Source organism: Pelecanus crispus, chromosome Z (genome assembly GCF_030463565.1).
Source record: "Pelecanus crispus isolate bPelCri1 chromosome Z, bPelCri1.pri, whole genome shotgun sequence".
Lineage (NCBI taxonomy): Eukaryota > Metazoa > Chordata > Aves > Pelecaniformes > Pelecanidae > Pelecanus > Pelecanus crispus.
In genome coordinates, this window is record NC_134676.1 from 32,573,728 (window position 1) to 32,594,914 (window position 21,187).

Below are 21,187 nucleotides of genomic sequence, written 5' to 3' on the forward strand. Positions count from 1 at the left end.
AGAGGATATGTTTTCTAAGTATGCAATCAAAGTAGGATAAAAGAATTTTAAAAAGTACCTGAAATGAATTATACTGGAGAACAGAACATTGTATCTATCTCCAACAACTTTTATGTGTTATTTTGTCTTCTGTAATGAAAAGTACACTGAATTTAACCAATCCTGTAATATACTATATATGTACTTTCTAAGTCTTGCCACACGAGTGCACTGTTGAATAAAAACCATATCCTATTCCTGCTTTAAGTTGGAGGTAGTACTCCATTTCGATGTAACCAGGATATAACTGCTGGAGCAAAAGCAAGCAAACTTTAGAAAATATATAACAGTGATAAAAGAGCTGTGTTTTACCATATTCAGTATTCATAACAGGAGCTATGACCCACATATCAGAAAAAAATATTATTCAGAATAAACAGAGCTAATAAATTTAACACTTCAGTGAGTCTTTTTCTGGTTTCTCTCCATACAGCTGAATTCGATACACAATTTTTGTGAAATGTCATGATATAGATTTACATCTTTTTTAACCATAAAAAACAATTGCAAACGTGAATGTGCATGATCTTCTCTAAGACAGAATGTTACACTAAATGACACCCTCTGCCTTCGTGTTATCACAAAGATGGCAAGAAATTTTGCAATTATAGTGTTAGCCACAGTGTCTGAGGTGGTTAGGGAAAAGTGCAAATGTCAAGTGGGTAAAGGTACACTGTGAAGGAGAAATGTGAGATATGGTTGGGAAAGAATAATCTTCCATATACAGTTCACAAAGGACAGGATGATCTTGTAAAGGAATAGAGACAACTATCAGACATGACCAGTGTCCTCTACCTCTGATGCGATTTTTGGGTGAGGGAACATTACCAGGTCATGGAGGTCAAATTCGGGGATCTAAAGTTAAGAGAATATTTGAGGCTGACCATAAAAACATCCACAATTTCTAAAGACACCCATTGACAATGTAAATATTTAGTCTCTTCCTGAAACTTGATTTGGGTATTATTGTAAAGTTTTTATAGTGTGCCCTAACCCAATCCTTTGCCTTTACATTTGCTCTCAAACTGAAATCAGTGTTATTAGATCATAAAGGAACAGCTAGTGGCTACAAATATTATATAGAGTAAGATGAACTACTGGGCAAAACCCAAAAGTTTTAACTCCCTGAGTTACTGTTGCCATTGTCTATATTTAAAAACAGATTATGTGTGCATTCTCAGAGATTTATACACAATTCTCAGAAAATATGTAAAATATTTTACAAAAACTACTCTAAGCCTCTTAAATCCAAAGGCACTCTAGCTCAAATCGTTGTCTATCCTAACCTTTTCAAGAGGACTACAGCATTTTTGTAAAGGAAGATATCACTGTTCCACCACCCTCAAAGAATCATTTAGGCTGGCAGAATTATAGTATGCATATTAGGACACTGGAAAGTTCTGTCCTAACAGGTCAGATGCTGCCTATTTCAGGGTGTGGGATGAAGAAAGAAGGATGATCTCTGCAGCAGCCAGTACAGAAACAGTGTTTAGGAAGAAGAGTAAAATTGTCTGTTTCTTTCTGTGAAGCCCTGGACTTCCTGTTATTGCTTTGAAATAACATTATTCATTTGCTTCTGGAGCAGTAAAGGGGGATCAAAAAGTATCTTCCACCTTCAACTTCAGGTTATGCTCCACATACCAGAAAAAAAATCTGTTCTTTACATAACACACATCCACTCTATATCATTTTCTTCTTCTCCTGGCAGTGTCATAAATCATAGAATCATAGAATCATAGAATCATAGAATCATAGAATTGTTTAGGTTGGAAAAGACCGTTAAGACCGTACAATACCAAGTCCACACTAAACCAATCAAGGATAGACTAGACTAAACCATGTCCCGAAGTGCCACATCTACCCGTTTGTTGAACACTTCGAGGGATGCTGACTCCACCACCTCTCTGGGCAGCCTGTTCCCATGCTTGACCACCCTTTCCGTGAAGAAATTCTTCCTAATATCCAACCTAAACCTCCCCTGGCGCAGCTTAAGCCCATTTCCTCTTGTCCTATCGCTAACTACTTGTGAGAAGAGACCAACACCCACCTCACTACAGCCTCCTTTCAGGGAGTTGTAGAGAGCAGTAAGGTCTCCCCTCAGCCTCCTCTTCTCCAGGCTAAACAATCCCAGTTCCCTCAGCTGCTCCTCATAAGACCTGTGCTCCAGACCCTTCACCAGCTTCGTTGCCCTTCTCTGGATGCGCTCCAGCACCTCAATGTCTTTCTTGTAGGGAGGGGCCCAAAACTGGACACGGTATTCCAGGTGCGGCCTCACCAGCGCCGAGTACAGGGGGACAATCACCTCCCTGCTCCTGCTGGCCACACTATTCCTGATACAAGGCAGGATGCTGTTGGCCTTCTTGGCCCCCTGTGCACACTGCTGGCTCATGTTCAGCCGGCTGTGAACGAACACGCCCAGGTCCTTTTTGGCCAGGCAGCTTTCCAGCCACTCTTCCCCAAGCCTGTAGCATTGCATGGAGTTGTTGTGACCCAAGTGCAGGACCCGGCACTTGGCCTTGTTGAACCTCATACAGTTGGCCTTGGCCCATCCATCCAGCCTGTCCAGGTCCCTCTGCAGGGCCATCCTACCCTCCAGCAGATCGACACTCCCACCCAACTTGGTGTCGTCTGCAAACTTACTGAGGGCGCACTCAATCCCCTCATCCAGATCATTGATAAAGATATTAAACAAGGCTGGCCCCAAAACAGAGCCCTGGGGAACACCACTCGTCACTGGTCAGCAGCTGGACTTAACTCCATTTACCAGAACTCTCTGGGCTCGGCCACCCAACCAGTTTTTCACCCAGCGAAGACTATGCCCGTCCAAGCCATGAGGTGCCAGCTTCCCAAGGAGAATATTATGGGAGACTGTGTCAAAGGCTTTGCTAAAGTCCAGGTAAATGACATCCACAGCCTTTCCATCATCTACCAGGCAGGACTGATTAGCTTACTAATGCCTTCATTCTGCTTCTTTTAGTTCATACATTAAACCCAGAGGTCCAAAATTACGTTTTCTGCTACTGATGATGCCCACAGTGATATACAAGACAGCCCATATTAAGGGTCCTCGGTGCTCTTCTGTGAGGTGACTGAATTAGCACTGCCAGAAGAAACAGTTAAACTGTGTGCCAAATAACCACATGCTCCTTTTTCTTACATAAGCTAATGGTAAATAAAACCAACACCAAACTCCACAAAACACTATCAAATTTCTTTTCTGTTGAGGATCTGCCACCTGAAGTTTCCTTTTTATCAGCTGCACAGAAATTCGTAGGGAACAGGGTCTCTGGAATGTGAAGAAAATAATCTTTTACATGTTCCAGATGAGTTATTCTGCTGATCTTTTTCATTCTCTTACGTGTCCCACCACGATTACTCAGGTCTTCCTTCCATTTAAGGATACAGTACTACTTTTTATTGCTAATGCTGTCCTCATTGCCAATTCAATATAGAAGCTGACAGAAAACAGAGAAAGCATCCTTGAATTTTACACTTTGGAGACATTCCCCCTTTTTTGAGTTCTCAAAGCTGTAAGCTGTTTTTCACCCGAAGTTCTGCAGCAAATAATGCTGAAAAACTACAGTTCTCCCTAAAATAAGTAATTCTCAGCAACTTACAGTAAAGCAGAAGTAAAATTTTGCAATGTGTTTCAGTGCATAAAAAATGCTTTCTCTTGCAAAGACCATGAATATTTAATTTTTATTAATATGATATGTTATGATTCAAAATTCGGTTATGATGTCTTTTTAGAACTAGAGAAAGAATAAAGCAATTGAACAAATTCAAATGCTTTTTCTCGATTCCAGATTGCCTTTGAAGTCCACTGCATGAGCTAGTTATTTCTGATTAGACTGCTGAACCAGACGCCACCTGAAGAGCAGTGTCACGGAACTTGCCATCCTTATTCTATTCTAAAAGTTTAAATTTTTATATTCTTTCCCATTTCTACATTTTATAACTCACTTACCTAATGCCAGCTACTTTTTCTCCATAACACTGCACCGAAATTACTTTCTGTCACCTAAATATGTGACAGGCAGAACAGAGATGTAGCTCTAACATTGGCTCCTGAAGAGTAAAACTGATCTCAGCTGGTTCCCTGTGAACTGATATGTACTGATAAGTTACTCTGCTGCAGTACCTTCAAATCCTTAAACCTTCCTTCATTCCCTACCCTACCTTCCACTAACAGTAAGACAAGAATGTCACAGCCCAGTGCTGTGACTGGTTCAGCTACATATGTGCTTGCTGGTGTTACAGATGACAGAATGGCTTAACCTGTGAATGCATTATGCTTCTGCACATAGGCTATCTGGATTTAGAAAACCAAGGGCTTGGGGCCCTGGAAAGAAGAGCTGGCTCCAAAAAGAAGGGTCCCTGAATAGAAGTGGTCTCAGAAAGTGGAAAGAGGCCCAGGAAGGGGAAGGTGAAATCCTGGTTGGAGGAAAGATCCTGGAAGTGGGGAAGACCCTGGAGACTGGAGAGCTGTGTGGAGATGAATGCTGTGGGATGCCCAGGGACCTTGGCCAGTAATGCCAGAGCCTGGAGGCTGCAGGAGGCGGCACAGCAGGAACCAACATGATTTTCTGCCTGACCATCCCAGACCAGCAGGGAGCTTCCTGCAGAGGAGGCAAGTTGACCTAGGAACGTGACACGAGTGATTGATCATGCCAGATAATCAAATAAGGTAAAAGCTCTAATCTCTTTGGTTCTGAAATAAACTCCAGTGTTCAGATCCACTGTGGGTTGTCATTTATTCTGTTGCACCCAGACAGCTGGAAAGCCAGTATATATGGGCTGATAACTAGGTCCTTAGCCAAAGAGAAAGGATAACTGTTGAGATCAGGCTGCAGTTTTTCATTCAGCAGTGTATGTCAGTCTGTCTGCTATTCAGCTGCTGATGTTCACAAAACTTGAAATAATGTGTATTTTTTTCAGCCAAGCTTCCTCTTTTTGTGCCCTCACCAAACTTGGTCAAAATTTTCCAGCAGGTTCAAAAGGACAGATAGACAGACAGCACAACTGCATAAGGCTCAGTTCCTTAGAAAATCAGGATAACCTGATTAGTAATCTCCAATACTGTACATTTTTAATATTCTCTCTGTAATTGTGCAACACAAGAAAGGCAAACACAGAATTGCTTCATACAGACTTAACATTTATTTATGTGGAAGGTTTTAGAATTATACTTTACTATGTCTAATTGCAGAGCTGAAACTTGTTTTTCATTGTTCTGGTATCACAGAAATGGCAGTTACTTCCCTTTCCCATTGCTGAAAAGTGGAGAAAAAATACAAGGATATAATTTTAATAGCAAAGAGAGATTTTGAGAGAGACTAGATATGGACATTAAAAGTACACAGAGAGGCAATGTTTAGATGACTAAAACATTTGGTCTGTTCACTGCCCATTCAGTTCCTTCCTAAGCATTAACTGTAAAGACCATGTTCTTATGGTATCTGAGAAGACATATCATGGGCCAGGACTAAAACTGCAGTCACCCAGATAGGAATGTCTGCTTCTGACAGGGGAAAAGAGAACTCCTCCAAATATGTTCACATTATCAACAATTCTACAGTATGCATTGTATATCACTGCGCCTGGTGGCTGGTGTCAAACAAAAGAAGCTGTGGCAGTGCTTAGTCACTTTACACATTGAGCACACATAGAAGACAAAACTTGTATCCTACTGTACCAGTCCATCAATGAAGAATAGTGGAAAGACTGGGCAATACCTGAAAAATATAAATCAAAAGGGTGATCTGTATTTCTGGATAACTACAAATACTGATGCTTGTTCTGGAGTGTTTTCACAAAAGTTGTAGGAATCCATGAGTAAAATTTTGTTAAAATGTGAGAGTCTTCAGTCTCATCCAGCCACATCTCTTCTGTACACCCATTTTGACTCTACATTCAAAGAAAAACCACAATTATTTCTAAATAGGAGATTTAGAAAACTTGGAGTAAATAAATTAATCAAACAAGACAAATCATTAGTATTTTTCTCAATATTAATTACACAGAATCACAGGATATTTGAGGTTGAAACAGACCTCTGGAGGTCTGTTGCCTCCATGCTCAAAGCAGGGGCAACTAGAATAGCTTGTTCAGGGCCTTGTTCAGTCAGGTTTTGAGTATCTTCAAGGATGGGGGCTCCACAACCTCTCCAGACAACCTGTTCCTGTTCTGCAAGCTGCTTTCCAGTCAATCAGGCCCAAGGCTATGCTGGTGTGGGATGTCATTCCTCCCCAGGTGCAGCACTTTGCATTTCCCTTTGTTGAACTCCATGAAGTTCCTGTCAGCCCATTTCTCCAGCTTGTCAATGTACCTCTGAGTGACAGCATCTGGTGTATCCATCCGGTGTATCAACCACTCATCCCAATTCTGAGTTGTTTGCACACTTCCTGAGGGAGAACTCTGCCCCATCATCTAGATCATTAATGAAGACATTAAACAGTACTAGCCCCTATATCAACCTGGGGCACACCATGAGTGACTGGCCTCCGAGGTGGACTTCATGCCACTGATTACAATCCTCTAAGCCTGGCACCAGTTTTAAACCCACCTCACTGCCCACTTATCTAGTCCATATTTCATCAGTTTGTCAATAGGTATGCAATGGAAGACTGTTGAAAATCTCACTAAAGTCAACATAAACAGCATCCACTGCTCTCCTGTAATCCAGTGTGCCAGTCATCTCATCGCAGAATGCTATCAGGTTGGTTAGGCATGATTTACCCTTCATGAATCCATGGTAACTACTCCCAATCACCTTCCTGTCCTTCATATAGTGTAGAAATGATTTCTATTATTATTTGTTTCACCTTCTCTGGGATCAAGGTGAAGCTGACTGGTCGGTACTTCCAACAATCCTTCTTCCCATCCTGCTTGGAGAAGGGAGTGGCATTTGCTCTCTTCTAGTCCTCAGGAACCTCTCCCAGTTGCCATGACTTTTCAGAGATAACCAAGAGTGGCCTCACAATGACATTGGATAGTGCCCTCAGCACTTGTGGGACCACTTCATTAGGTCCAAAGGGCTTGTTTACATCCAGCTTGTGTAAAAGTTCCCCAGCTGGATATTTCTTTACTGAGGATAAGTCTTCATTGTGCCTTATTGAAAATCCCCATTGAAATCAAGACAACTAAAGAAAAAGAGAAGAACTAATCTCTTTTTAAAGATACACCTTGGCCTCTCTTTGTGTAACATTTAATATGGAAGTGTAAAATTCTGGAATGTCTGTTTATATTGTCTCACTCCCACTCTCTTTTGAAGTTAACCCTACTCTGGAATAGAAGGTCTAAAGCCAAAGTTAATGTGACTCAATTTTGCATGTGAGAAAGAGAATTTACTGTAGTCCAAGGAGATACCCTGACAACCTCCATGTTTTCCTCTATATGCACATGGCTTATAACACTGCTGGGTATTGCAGCATATTACTGTGCAGTGGACCACTTTTGCTGAACTCCTTCTGTGGACCTGTGTGTCCCCTAATGAGTGAAGAGAGCACATCTTTTGTGATCTCAAGTTCAAGAGATGTCATCCTTCTGTTATTCCTGGAAGCACCAAAAATTATGTAACCCATAATGAGTAAAAAACAACTGCAGTAACATTCAGTGTAAGAACTCTAGATGTTGAGAAATGTTAAAAAATAGTAAAATGGCATTGGAGCATAAATAGCTTCTGTTTATACAGCACCGTTTTTCACTTTTCTGTGTGTGTTTGTAAGAACAGAGGTTTCTCAAAAAATGGTAGACTTTGCAGCAGTGGTCAGCATAGGCATTACTAAGTCATTAGTCTTCTGTTTTGTACAGAAACACATGGAGGTTTAAATAAGTGCCCACTGTTCTGAGTAGTGGAAAGCTTCAGTGTACAGTAGAACAGAATTATTTAATGACAGTTTGGAAGTACTGGGAGCAATAGATAGGCTACAGTAGACTCAGCTTAGTCCTATATATGTCTTTGGCATGCCAAGTAAACAGGATGTGAAGTAAGATAAAGTTGACTGTTACATGTTCATGTTAAAATGTTCTTAGAATATTAAAAAACCCTACAGTTTCCAAGAAAAAAAATGTATTGATAGATTGCTGTGTCAGTTTGTTTCAGTAAGCTGCTAAATGTATTCAGTTTGTTATCTTCATGCCTTTGGGGAAGAAAGACCTCAATGTGAAGAAAAAGAGGAACTTCTCAAACAAATATTAATATATGTTCTGGTATAATGAAAATATAATCTGTATTCCCTAATAGTAAGTGAGTGGATTTTAGACTAGAAACTCTGTATTCAAAACTAGAGCAAGTATTTTCGACCTGACATCTCCAAAATCTGAAAATTGTATCTTTCACATCTGTTTTAATGTTTTCAATTACTTTCACTAAAAATGTTTCGGAAAGGCTTTCTTTGGAATATTACTATTTCTGATCTAACTTTTTCCCAGTGTAAATCTGGCAATACTCTGGAGACAGAAAAAAGTTTTTATATCTGATCTTTTTTCTGGTACAGTCCATTGGCTATGTTGCAGTTTTGTTCTAGCTTGAGAGACTTTGAGCTATGTCTCCAGCAAATTGTTTGCCAATCAACTGGCTGATAAAATGTAGTTGCTGGTATTTACTCTATGCTCAGTATTACTCATGCAATAGCATGTGGTATTAGGAAACTTTCTCCTGCTTCTCATTGCTGCAAATATTGACTTTTTGCAGATGAATATTCTTTATACCTAGAAAACCATAAATAAACCAGTTTTAGGCAGTTTTTTCCCTCTTACTTTCTGTGCCAATAATTACACTAAAATGAATTTTATAGTAATTTTGTTGATGTTTTTCTCAATATGACTGTTTTCTAAAGGCATTTCAAGATAACTTGATAGGAGATACTAGTTTGAATTAGAAGAAAATGTTCAAGACATGTGCAGTGATGGACTGGACTTAGTGTTGTAGCTGTAGGGATACATTTATTAGTGGGGTTCACAGCTGATGACATACATTGACTCTAATGGTGAAGCTAGGAAAATTTTTAAAAAAAAAAAAAAAAAGGAAGAAGAGTGAGGGAAAGAGTGACAGAAAGGGAAAGAGAGATGTAGGCACCAAGAAGGAGAGAGAAAGAGAGGTCAGGGGGGAGGCAAGGAAGAGAGACAGAGAGAGAATGGAAAATGCTTCCCAGTGGCCAGTCAGGAAGAGAAGTGTGTGGGGCTGCCAAATGAGTGTACTCCCCCAGTTCCCTCTCGAATGGAGGAGGTGGTCCCCCCTAACAGTACTTTTCCCACAATAACCTGACATTTTCCATCAGGACCTGCACAAATTCCCTGTTGGTGTAGTGCATTATAATGTCCATACAGCTGGTCATTTAAAATAAAACAATTGTTCTGTGCTGTGGCTGTGGGGACCACAAACATCATTTAAACGTGGAATGTTACCTCATGGCCCAGGAACAGATACAGCCTGTAAGGACAGTTCATGTGACCTGCAGTCTACATCTCGCAACTCGGATCCATCTGCTCCTTACCAAAAAAATGCAGCTGCTGCAGCATCATCAGAACTTGACCCCATGTAGCCTCTGAACAACTGTATCAAAAAAGAAAAAATGCTTTTGCTGCATCAACCGCAACAACCCCATGCAACGCTACAGGCTTGGGGAAGAGTGGCTGGAAAGCTGCCTGGCAGAAAAGGACCTGGGCGTGTTCGTTCACAGCCGGCTGAACATGAGCCAGCAGTGTGCCCAGGTGGCCAAGAAGGCCAACAGCACCCTGGCTTGTATGAGGAATAGTGTGGCCAGCAGGAGCAGGGAGGTGATTGTCCCCCTGTACTTGGCACTGGTGAGGCTGCACCTGGAATACCGTGTCCAGTTTTGGGCCCCTCCCTACAAGAAGGACATTGAGTTGCTGGAGCGTGTCCAGAGAAGGGCAATGAAGCTGGTGAAGGGTCTGGAGAAAGTCTTATGAGGAGCGGCTGAGGGAGCTGGGGCTGTTTAGTCTGGAGAAGAGGAGGCTGAGGGGGAGACCTTATTGCTCTCTACAACTACCTGAAAGGAGGTTGTCTTGAGGTGGGTGTTGGTCTCTTCTCGCAAGTAGGATGAGAGGAAATGGGCTCAAGCTGTGCCAGGGGAGGTTTAGATTGGATATTAGGAAAAATTTATTTATTGAAAGGGTGCTCAAGCATTGACTCCCCAGAGAGGTGGTGGAGTCAGCATCCCTGGAAGTGTTCAACAAACGGGTAGACGTGGCACTTTGGGACATGGTATAGCAGGCAAGGTGGTATTGGGTTGACAGTTGGACTGATGATCTTAGAGGTCCTTTCCAACCTTAAAGATTCTATTCTAGTTTTGCTTTCATTAACAAATAATCCAGCCACCAAGCCAGGAAACCTGAAATTAATCATTACTCTACCCTTAACTGGCTTAGTGGTGGACTTGGTAGTGTTAAGTTAATGGTTGGAGTGGATGATGTTAAAGGTCTTTTCCAACCTAAACAGTTCTATGATTCTATGACCGTACATTTCTCATTGCATTTGTCCTGTACTGAAATGACAGTCTTATGTCATGACATTTAGAATCCTTCCCACATTTTCAGTCTGCTTGAGTAATAGCCAAAGACTTGAGATTTCAAAGTTTCACATTGCTTTGTCATTAAATATACCTTTTAACAAAGTCTTTCTACTGACCTGATATACTACCAGTGTCCTGTGAGGGCTTAATGAACTAAAAAAGACTTTTCCTAAACCTCACACAGGTAAAATACAGAACTTTCTTGACATAGTATACAACTTCAAGATAAAAGCAGTAGCTCCGTGATTTTAAAGAAACTCTGGCAAAAAAGAAGTCATGGTTTTTAGAGGAGTTTCATTATTTCAGTGAGCTATATAAATGTGTGTTTCACTCCTTTAAAAAGGCCGGGCTTGCTTATTAAAACAAATGTAGTGTCTGTGAATAGAGGGGACCGATAGGTGAGGGAAGGTTTAGGAATGTACATAGGTAGATAGATAAAAGCCAACTGAACATGCCAAATGTGATCATGAAAGAGCTAGCTCTTGTATGATAAGAGCCATTATCTGGGCTCTATGGACAAACAAATACAGCATATCGGCTTTAAACAAGTTCACTCATGTCACAAGCAGACCAACTATTGCCATTGGTGCAAATGCCTGCAAAGCCCATTTAATCACTGGGTAAATATTTAAGAAGTGAACTTGTTTCAAGCTCCCTGCAACTGAGGCTACACTCCTACTTTTAGTATGTCTGTATTACCATAAACCCAGCATCTGCCCTTGAATCAGCCTGGAAAGGAGTGACAGATAGCAAGAACAACATCGGTGATGTAAAATATCAGAATATTATTTATGGGTATATTCAGGCATTAAACAGAGCTACTGGCTAAAAATGTGCATGCAGTTCTGGGGAAGACAGCTTCTGTGGCATCTTAGGGAAAGAGACATTTAACAGTTTGTTCTTACTATTTCCAGCACTCCTGGAATTCCAGCAGCAGTTAGAGCCATGAGAATATTGATGTAAATGAGTGAATGTAGAGCTCTAAAAGATTAGGTCCACGTCAGACTTTTATTCAGAGGTTTGGCTTCCTGCCATGTGCTTAGGCAATAAATTGGTTGTAACAGAGCTGCTTCCAGCATTCCACTGAGTAGAAGTATCCCAGCAGAGACAATAGCAGGCAAAACAAGGTAAGCAAGAGTGGAAGATTACAGCAGGGTTTTAAATGGGCTTCAGTTTAAGATTATTTTATCAGACTGCTTGTTTAGATTGTAATAATTTTTTTCAGTTGACTTTAAAGTTTTCTTCTGAAGTCTCTTCCTTAGTCTAGTTTATGTCTATTTATATGTATTCCTATATCTAGTTTAGACTATAGATTTTGTAAAGTCTGTGTGATTTAAAAAAAGATTTGAAAGAGATGATAACCTCAGTATTTATTAGCTATAGGATGCCAAAAGTTCTTTTTAACCCACTGTTAAATTGTAACAAACTTGGAGAAGTTACTTACGTTCTCTGGAAGCAGGATGGTCAGCTGCAACCCAGCACATCTGACAAAAACAGTTCTGATCCTTTAATGGTCTTAGAGATAACCTTGTTATGAATGTATGAATATAGTATGAGAGAATATTTGGATCATACCACCATGTGAATGAACTCCAAAATTTTAAATTCTGGTTTTGCGCACTGAATTTTATTTAATTTTATGATCAGATGTGTCTGGAGGTTAAGTGGAAGACAGAACGATGACTAAGAACAAACAAGATCACTAAGGACACCAGAGAAGCTATATAATGGATTTTCTTTGCTGGCTTCATATAAATGAATTGATATGGTCTATGTAGCAATTAAAAATTTCAAGCTCCCTGTGCTTTTAGGGTGATCTTGTTGCCATTGGCCACAAATGTGCTCAAGTGTATCTGATTTCAGCAGTTTAAAGAGCTATAGCTCAATTTTTCTGCTTCCCTTGTACTTAGCTTAGATACAAACCAAACCAAAACAGACTCAAGTTTCCAAAACCACAGTGGCTGGCTAGGTCTGCAGCCAAGAACAGTATCCAGCTCTTTCTAGCCCTTCACAAGCAGCGTATACCTTACAGAAGAAAGAAAAGAACTGAGGAAACAGGCACGAAAGACATTAAAACAAAGAAATAGACACAGAGAGAGACACATGACATTAAAAACTATGAGTAAGAATGAAAAAAGTGGGAGTAGGTGACATCTGTGTAAGAACATGGTGTGAGAGGAAAGGCTTACTGAAATGGGTGTATTTATGTGTCACTCAGTCTTAAGGAACATGTGAGGAAATTCAAGCTATGGAAGCTTTTGTTATTTATTGTAGAGAGCTTTATTTGTTCTGGAGAGCTAATAGAGGTGAAGTTCTATCATAGACTTCTCCATTTTCTACTTGTTCAGACAAACAAAATAATTAAACTTAAGCGCAGTCCTTCAGAACCTCAAGAGTACTTGTCTCTCTTTCTCCATATAAAGTTTGCTAAGAATTTATCGACTTCCTAAATATATATACCTCTGAAAATTTCTTTGAACTGGCCAGCCCTCTTCAGGAATTCTTCAGGGTCTTGCCTTGTAATCATCCTCCTTTTCTTATAGTGGTGGGTGTAAATAACACAGATGCAAGACTCTGAATCTAGATGGTTTGCATGGTATCACATTGGTTCTCAAAAAGAAAAAAAAAAAAAATAACTAAGCATATAGGATGAACTCAACATAAATTGAGGATTAGTAACTGCAGTATACGAAGGGCAAATGCAGCAGAAGACAGTTCCCTGACTGCTTCACTGGGTATAAAGTCAGGAACTGGGATCTTCAGAGCTTCTGATCAAGTGCAGGCAAAGTAGCATTGCACTTATGTTTTCAGTAGGAACATTCTGTAAGGGATTAAATGTCTGGTTTTGAGCATCCTGGAACTAACAACGTCCTGGTGCTTTGTTAGTGCTGAACATCTAGCACACTAACGTCTCTCAAGATCCACAAGCTGGCATTACTGCCCACATACTCTGCAGAGCCTGATTTGGTTAGATGTTTGCAGAGGCCAGGTCCCACTTAGGACTTAGTGGAAAACCACAAAGGGTCTTCTCTTTTGTTTAGCGTGCTCAGTGATAAAGCAATTTCAGCAAGATGAAGAAGACCCAGCCTTTACTTTCTACCTCTGACTACAAGTTATCTGACATTTGAAAAATGAGACACCTTTACTAGGAAGAATAAGTTAATTCTTTCTACTAAATGCTTCACTTTTCAGTGGCCTAACTGAATGTTTAGTTGTAGCTAAAGAGCCAAAGTGGGTGAAAAAGAGCCTTAGTTAGCCTTCGTAGTCTAGTAAAAAGAGAATTGCCGGGGCTTTCTTTTCTTTCATTTCTACCGTTTCATATAAATATTTAATGTGAAATTCTGCATCAGTGGACTGAACCAAACCAGAAGACATAACTCCCCACCCCTGGGTGAATTCACAAATCATTACACAGATGTCAGAGCCATGATCTCTCTGGCCTAACTGATATTTAGTTATTCCGTGCAAAGCTGCATGAGGCTGAAACTGTACCCATCTTCGCATGGTTCATTCGCCAGGGTACCAGACAAAATCGAAGCTCATTGTTTCCGTTAGTCTGCACTTGCCATAAACAGTTGTCATAAACAGTTGACTTCAGGAGAGTGTGTAGACTTGAGAATTCCAGTTTCCCTTTCTTCAAACCAAAGTAAGGTCCTTAGCTTTTCTGAAATGCAGTGATTTAAGCTGCATCGTCAGGATATCTTATTAGCTGCCTGGGTCTTTCCTCAGTCAGTGTAGTTCCCATTCTTAGACACCAGCCCCTCCTTAGAATACCTAGCCTAGGTAATGCTTAAATCCTTTTATTCATCTAGCCTTCAAAAATGGAAGAGCATTATCTTTTTGTAAATATAGTCACAGATACATCATTTGACAAATGCAGAGCACGTTGAAGTCAAATTATTGACTTGTAAAGGAAACATTAATAATTTGAAAGTATGGATGGTTGCTAATGGTAGGAGATTGATTTTTGATTCTTATGAATACTTTGAAAATTATCTTAGACTGTATTCTGAAGGACAAAAAGAATATGATTTTTCAATCCAGCTAGCAAAGTGTAGCTAGCTCCCTATGATTGAGAAGCGTAAATAAATTAAATTGAAGTCACATAAAACTGCTTATATTTTATCTAAGGGGAAGTCTTTTAAAATACATTCTTTCAACACAACTGTATCCATAATAACGCACGTCTTAGTGGAAATGTAGATAGATACTGATTTGCTGTCACTGGAAACACACCATTTTTGCCTTGCAAGACACGGGCTTGGGTCGTGCAAGCAGACAAACATTTATTGAGTTTATGCTGCTTCCTTTAACTGTCATTTATCAAAATTATACTCTTTGCAAACTTGTTTCTCAACCAAAACATGAAGTATTGTGACAAATTCTAACTCCTGCTTTAGGACTGGAAAACAGAGGCAACTCAGGTTATCAGGATTTCTCGAGTGCTTCTGCAATGCTGCTCCGCTCAGGCCGCAAAAAGCCATATGAAGTGCCGCCCCATGGAAGGCAGTGTTTTAAGAGGCAGTCTCTGCTGAGAAGTGGGAAAGCAGCTTCTGGAAAGTCAGGTAACTCTTTCCTGAGTGACAGGTATGTTTGTAATCATGGAAAGATGATTCCAATCCAAGGCAGAATCCAACCAAATTAAGCACCTGGAAGAGCTGATCTATAATAAGGTCAAAAATGAAAGCTGCCTTTAAAACAACCAGTACAGAAGTAGTCCTCAAAATAGTGACATAAGATTTTTTACACCACCAAATTCAGACCAGTAAAGTACATATATACCTCCCTGGAAAACAGTCAATGGCACAGCAGGTCTGCCAACCGTTTTATTTTGGGCACTGTACTAGTTCTTGTAATTCTAGTTAAAAGTAGAATTCTTACACAACATAACAAAGTGTTTGGTATAGTCAAGCGTTCCCGGAACATTATATCATTGCTGTCGCATTTTCAGTATCCTGTTGTTTTACTTCCCTAACTGTTCTGGTGAAGAAAGGATTGTTTATCTTACAGCATACCCTGGAGTTCTGTGTGCTCTCAGAAATGTCTTAACTTAATTCGGAAGTAGCAAACCTATTCCAGTAGAACAATGTTCAGCCTAACATAATCAAAATTGTGCCTTTTAGTGTTATTCTGTGGGTGTCTGACATCCAAGTGGCAGACCTACACCCTTATGTCATCCAGAAAAGTACAGTTTGGCTCAGTAGTGATAGGGAACAATTTCCCTCCTGACAGCTTTTAGCTACAATGACCTGTTCTTTTTTCAGTAAGAGATGTCAGCTCCCCAAAATAAATGCTGCTATTTTCGGTAGCTGTATGCACTCTAACCTGTAACTCTTGTCTGTACACAGATCCAATTTTCAAAGTGCAAAATTGGGACAGGCAAGTACTTATCTATGAAATAAAGGAAACTAGTCTAGAAACAGTATGCTGCAGAGATACTTTCCCTACTTCACCGCTTCTTCAGAATGAAAACTTATAACCTAACTGTGTGTTTTTCACATCTACCTCCGTGTGCAGGCTTCTGTGTACAACCATGCTCTGGCTCTGGCTCCCCACAGAGTTCTCTCCAACACCGTAAGGCTACTCATTCACCAGCGAACTGCTAATTTAGGCCCCCCTCTCTCATGTTCAAATTCCTCCCATCCCCATTAGCCTATTTCAACACAGCTATCTGCAGGTTGTCCACAATCCCCCTTCTTACACTATCCCTCAGGCTCTTGGGTAGGAAGTAATTTTTTCAAGCTAAAGTTTTTGCACGTGTTAACTCTGCAAAAGGTTCATCATACATCTCTTCTTCTCACTGAGATAACCTTCCAAGCAAAGAAATCTGCTTTCCTTCTTCACAACACCATCAAGCTCCAAAACCAGCTACTTAAGTCCACTGTATAATTTCTATTATATGTTGACTATACTGTTCATAGTTCAAACATACATAGATTATCAAGCAAAGATTGCTATAAAAATACACTTGATCTTCTTATTATGGAATTTTACCATTTTTCTGTTGCTAGTAAAATTAATTACAACTCATTTTTTATTAGTGTTTAGTCTGCGAGAAACACTGAAATGCTATATACTGACTGAAGATTCAAAAACGGTGCATTTTGATATAGATGAGTATGGTCATCATGAAATATCAACTAAGGATTCACAATCCCATGAAGGTAGTGTGCTTTTTATACCAAAACTCACCAACCATATGTGTAGTACTATAGGACATTTTTTAATGTACTATTATTCTATGTGTACTGTATTCAGTTTTGGGCCCCTCAATACAGGAAAGACATTGAGGTGCTGGAGCACTTCCAAAGAAGAGCAACGAAACTGGTGAAGGGTCTAAAGAACAAGTCCTGTGAGGAGCGGCTGAGGGAACTGGGGTGTTTAGTCTGGAGAAAAGGAGGCTGAGGGGAGACCTTATCGCTCTCTACAACTACTTGAAAGGAGGTTGTAGCGAGGTGGGTGTCAGTCTCTTTTTCCCAGGTAACAAGTGATAGGACAAGAGGAAATGGGCTCAATTTGCACCAGGGGAGGTTTAGACTGGATCTTAGGAAAAATTTCTTTATTGAAAGAGTTGTCAAGCATTGGAACAGGCTGCCCAGGGAAGTGGGTGAGTCACCACCCCTGGGGGTATTTAGAAGATGTGTAGATGTGATGCTTAAGGACATGGTTTAGTGGTGGACTTGGCAGTGATAGGTTAGCAGTTGGACTAAGGCTCTTTTCCAAACTAAATGATTCCATGATTCTGTGTTTTCTGTAGACATAACATTATATTGTATCTTTATGAATATTGATAGTGATAGAAGAAAACTTTTATTCCAGTTTACTGTAGGTATGTAATGTACTTAAATGATTAGATTATTTTGTTCACTCCCATTTGAATTAATGGGAAGTCTAGATGCTTAGCTATTAAAAGAGTGAAAGCAAAGATAATCCTCAGAGACAAGGGGAAAATGGAGAAACATAGAAAAGATTTTGGAATTTGTAGGATTATTTTATTTGTCACGGAACCCTTCTTTTATCTCAAATGGGGCTTCTCTAATTGTCACAAAAAATGGTATCACAACTAACATCACAGAAGTAGTTGTCAGAGGGTATTGTTTTGGTAGAGATGAGGCAAATAACAACAAATGCAATTATTCTATACAATTATACAATTTCCAGTGATGTGAAAGTAGGGAGAAAACCAATAAACCATATTTCTAAACAAAATACAGGAAAAAGTTGAAATATTTAAGATATCTATCAACTTACTGAAACTTTATTTCTTACAAAACCCCAGCTTTTACAGGAATGAGAAGTCCATTATATGTGCTTCAGATAAAGATATAGAAAGGCTTGTTTGATATATTTATAAACTAAATCAATGTCATTTTTATTCTATTAAATTGTGAATAATGACAGCTGCACTGAGGATATTTAGATGTGCTTTATATATTTTGAAGTATCTTTTACTTGATAACTTCATAGAATTTTGAAGTAACTCATATAACTAGTATTGCTGATTTATGAACAGAACCAAAACCTGTGCAGGTATACAATAGAAGCAGTTTGTGAACAGATTTGTAGTGCGACAATCCTAATGTAGAAGATACTGATGTTCCTGGAAGAAAAAGGAAAAAAAAGGAAATGCTATGTGATATTGTTGTACATGTAAACACAAGCACCACAAATATGTATTCATGATGATACAGTTAAAACAACATCATATTAGGAACCAGCTGTAAACTGGATGTTTGTGACTTTGACCTGGAGTAGGTGATGCCTTCCCCAGACAGCTGGCTATGTGATTCAGGCTGATGTTAGAAAAGCCAGAAACCCCCTGCTATTGCTACCTGTTACTTTCAAATCTTGTACATTTTGTATTAGGGTCCTCACATTTACTGCCAAAGACTTTCAGGCTTCCCTTTGATAGCATTTTAGGCCTTATATCTCGCTACTGAACTCTATTTTCTCTGGTGCATTCTCTTTCGCAAAAGATAATTAATCAACAATATATTTATTAGATTCAAAGTTCAGACTTCAGGGTACCTGTTCACAAGTCTAACTGTACAGTCTTCTGGGGTCATATGAATTCAGAGACCTGCAGGAAATGAAGTCTGATGCCTATTGCTATTACACACTCTTTCTCAGATTAAGGTTTAAAAACAATTCCTGAATTTGTTGGTGATATTTTTAAATTTGAAGAATGTAACTATCTAATTCCACATATTTGTTAAATGTCTTCTATTTTAGATATTGCGTGGTTAAGTGTGTTCACAAGGAATGAACCAGCAGTTACTGGTAAGACACCTGTGGGAATTAAAGGTATCATTCTCTTTGTTAGGGTCTAGTTTGGAAGAGATGTTTGAGAGTAGGAAAATAAATTATTCATGTTTTATACATAGCCTTGACTTTAGAAGTAACATATTATACCAGATTTTCATTTAGGTTGGGTTGCTGGACAATTCTAAAAATTAGAGCCTTTCAGTGTTCCATAAGAAGAAATCTTCAGGGTCACAAAATTTGCCTTAGCAATTTATGAGTAATGGCTTGGACTGAAGACAAATGTGTATGAGGAAATAGAATGTATACAAGCTAGAAAATCCAATTTTTTTAAAGAAAAGTGTGTGTACTCTATTGCTGGCATATAGGTCTTAGCTAGCAAAGACCTGTTGTAACAGGAAAGGAAAACCGAAAAGAAATGGATATGAAGAAAGAGGAGACACATTTTTGGAACTTTCATATTATAAACATAAGAAATGATCGGGAAAATCAAAGATATATTAGTTCCAGGTATTCCAGTAGAAGAGAAGTATATTTCAACTTCAGCCATAAAGGGCTGCTGTAATAGATGAGAGCAAATATCCATCTGGTCCAGGACTGGACCTTGAACAATGGCCAAATGACAGTTTCTAGGTAACAGTATAAAATATTGACACCCTCCCAAATCCCAACGCTTTGCATTTCAGGGACACCCCAAGCAAGAATTGGTTTCTTGTATTTAGTTGATTTGAAAGCATTTCCTTTGCATGAATCTGTAAAATCGCCCCTTAGACTCTGGTAAGGTTTTAATAAACAGAGAGGCTAGGTAATTCATCCAAAGGCCATCAGGGAGTAGAAGTACCACATATGAAATCATGGAAAGGTTCCTTACTTTCCTTGCCATTCACTGTCTGCCTGATAGATCACTTGCCATGTTTTTTCAGTGATTATAGGGAAAGTTAGTCTTCTTTGGATTTACTCAGACTAAACAATGTGTTAAGCAAGTCACAATAAACTCTATAGACAGAGAAAGCCAAGAATAGTTAGAATGAACTCATATTGACATATGTCCCTGGTCAACTGGCTGGACTCCTGCATCCCTCTTGTTGCCACTCTTACCTTTAAGTCAGAACATGCTTGACATAGATACGAAATCTCTCCTGCCTGCTGATGTGCTTCTTACATGCTACAGCTGAATTTGGACAATTGTGGCTGAGGCAATCTAAACCGATGTCACAAAAAGTAATAAAAATGGCAGAATTTTAGACTGTCTGCATTCTACTACATTTATCTGAATACATGTGTAAAGTGAGTAAAATATACTAGGCTGGAGTGTGTCTTAATTCTTAACAAGAATTTTTATGCTATTTTCATGTTGTAGCTGGCTCAGACAAAATTCCTTCAGAAAACTTCCATGAAAGCATTACAGTTAGGGTAAGTTAGGGCAACTAAAATCAAGGCCAGGATTAGAGCAGCTAAAACACTCAGGTGGGATGAATAAGTTCTGCTGATTCCGAATATCCTTCAAAGGCCAAAAAATACCTTTGGTAATATGAAAAAAAAAAAAAAAAATCTCCTTAACTGCAACTGTTAATGCATAATTACCTAACCTCTGTAAAATTTGTATTCAGTTGCTGCAGTGATGGACATATAGATCGACTGCTGCTTTCTTTTGTATTTTTTGTCTTAAACAGTACACCTGAGATACTTTTAAAAGCACAGGTGGTATTATTTGAAGTCAATTTGCAAGGCAGTTGGATAGTTATAGCATCACTGGATAGTTATTAATGTCACAGGCTTTGCTAGGTAATGCTCTTGTATGCTGTATCAGTTGACAAGGGTACCTTAATTTATTTACTTTTTGCTGAGGCCTTGAAGTACCAAAAGGTAATTAATATTGTCAGTTTATCAGGCTGAGGAGTATCCTGTATTATTGATATACTGTTACTATGCCTATTGATGTAAAGTGAACCTGAATGTTGTCTCTTTACAAAATATTTTCAGCTTTTCACTTCATTTCACTTCACTTACACATTTTAATACAATATTCTCCTTTATGTAAAACAGATTCTAAAAATCTGGTGATCCTCACACAGAGATCAAAGCTTAATGAATTTGTCCTGTTGTGCAAGGGTAAGAAGCAGCTCTCTCTGAAGGTAAGAAGTTTATTTCCATTGTAACTTGTGGGTGCTCTTTCTTACTATAGGACAATTTCCCCCGCAGGCCTTTTCAAATTAATTTTCCTTTACTTACCACCTTCTACATTTCACAACTTCTGAATACCTCCCTCTATTCTGTCTGGGGAAATATTTGAAGTAGATTATTGCAAAAATCATTGGGTTAGGTAGTTGACTGCTGTCACTAGAAGACAG

General features: G+C 39.3%; 1 long non-coding RNA gene across 1 annotated transcript; it reads left to right on the top strand.

Annotated features, from left to right (window-relative positions):
* The first annotated feature begins 16,696 nt into the window (after positions 1–16,696).
* Positions 16,697–20,913, top strand: LOC142596599 (uncharacterized). The gene is made up of 3 exons (XR_012831844.1): positions 16,697–16,738; positions 18,807–18,854; positions 20,883–20,913. It is a non-coding gene; the product is annotated as an uncharacterized LOC142596599 (long non-coding RNA).
* Positions 20,914–21,187: the final 274 nt, after the last annotated feature.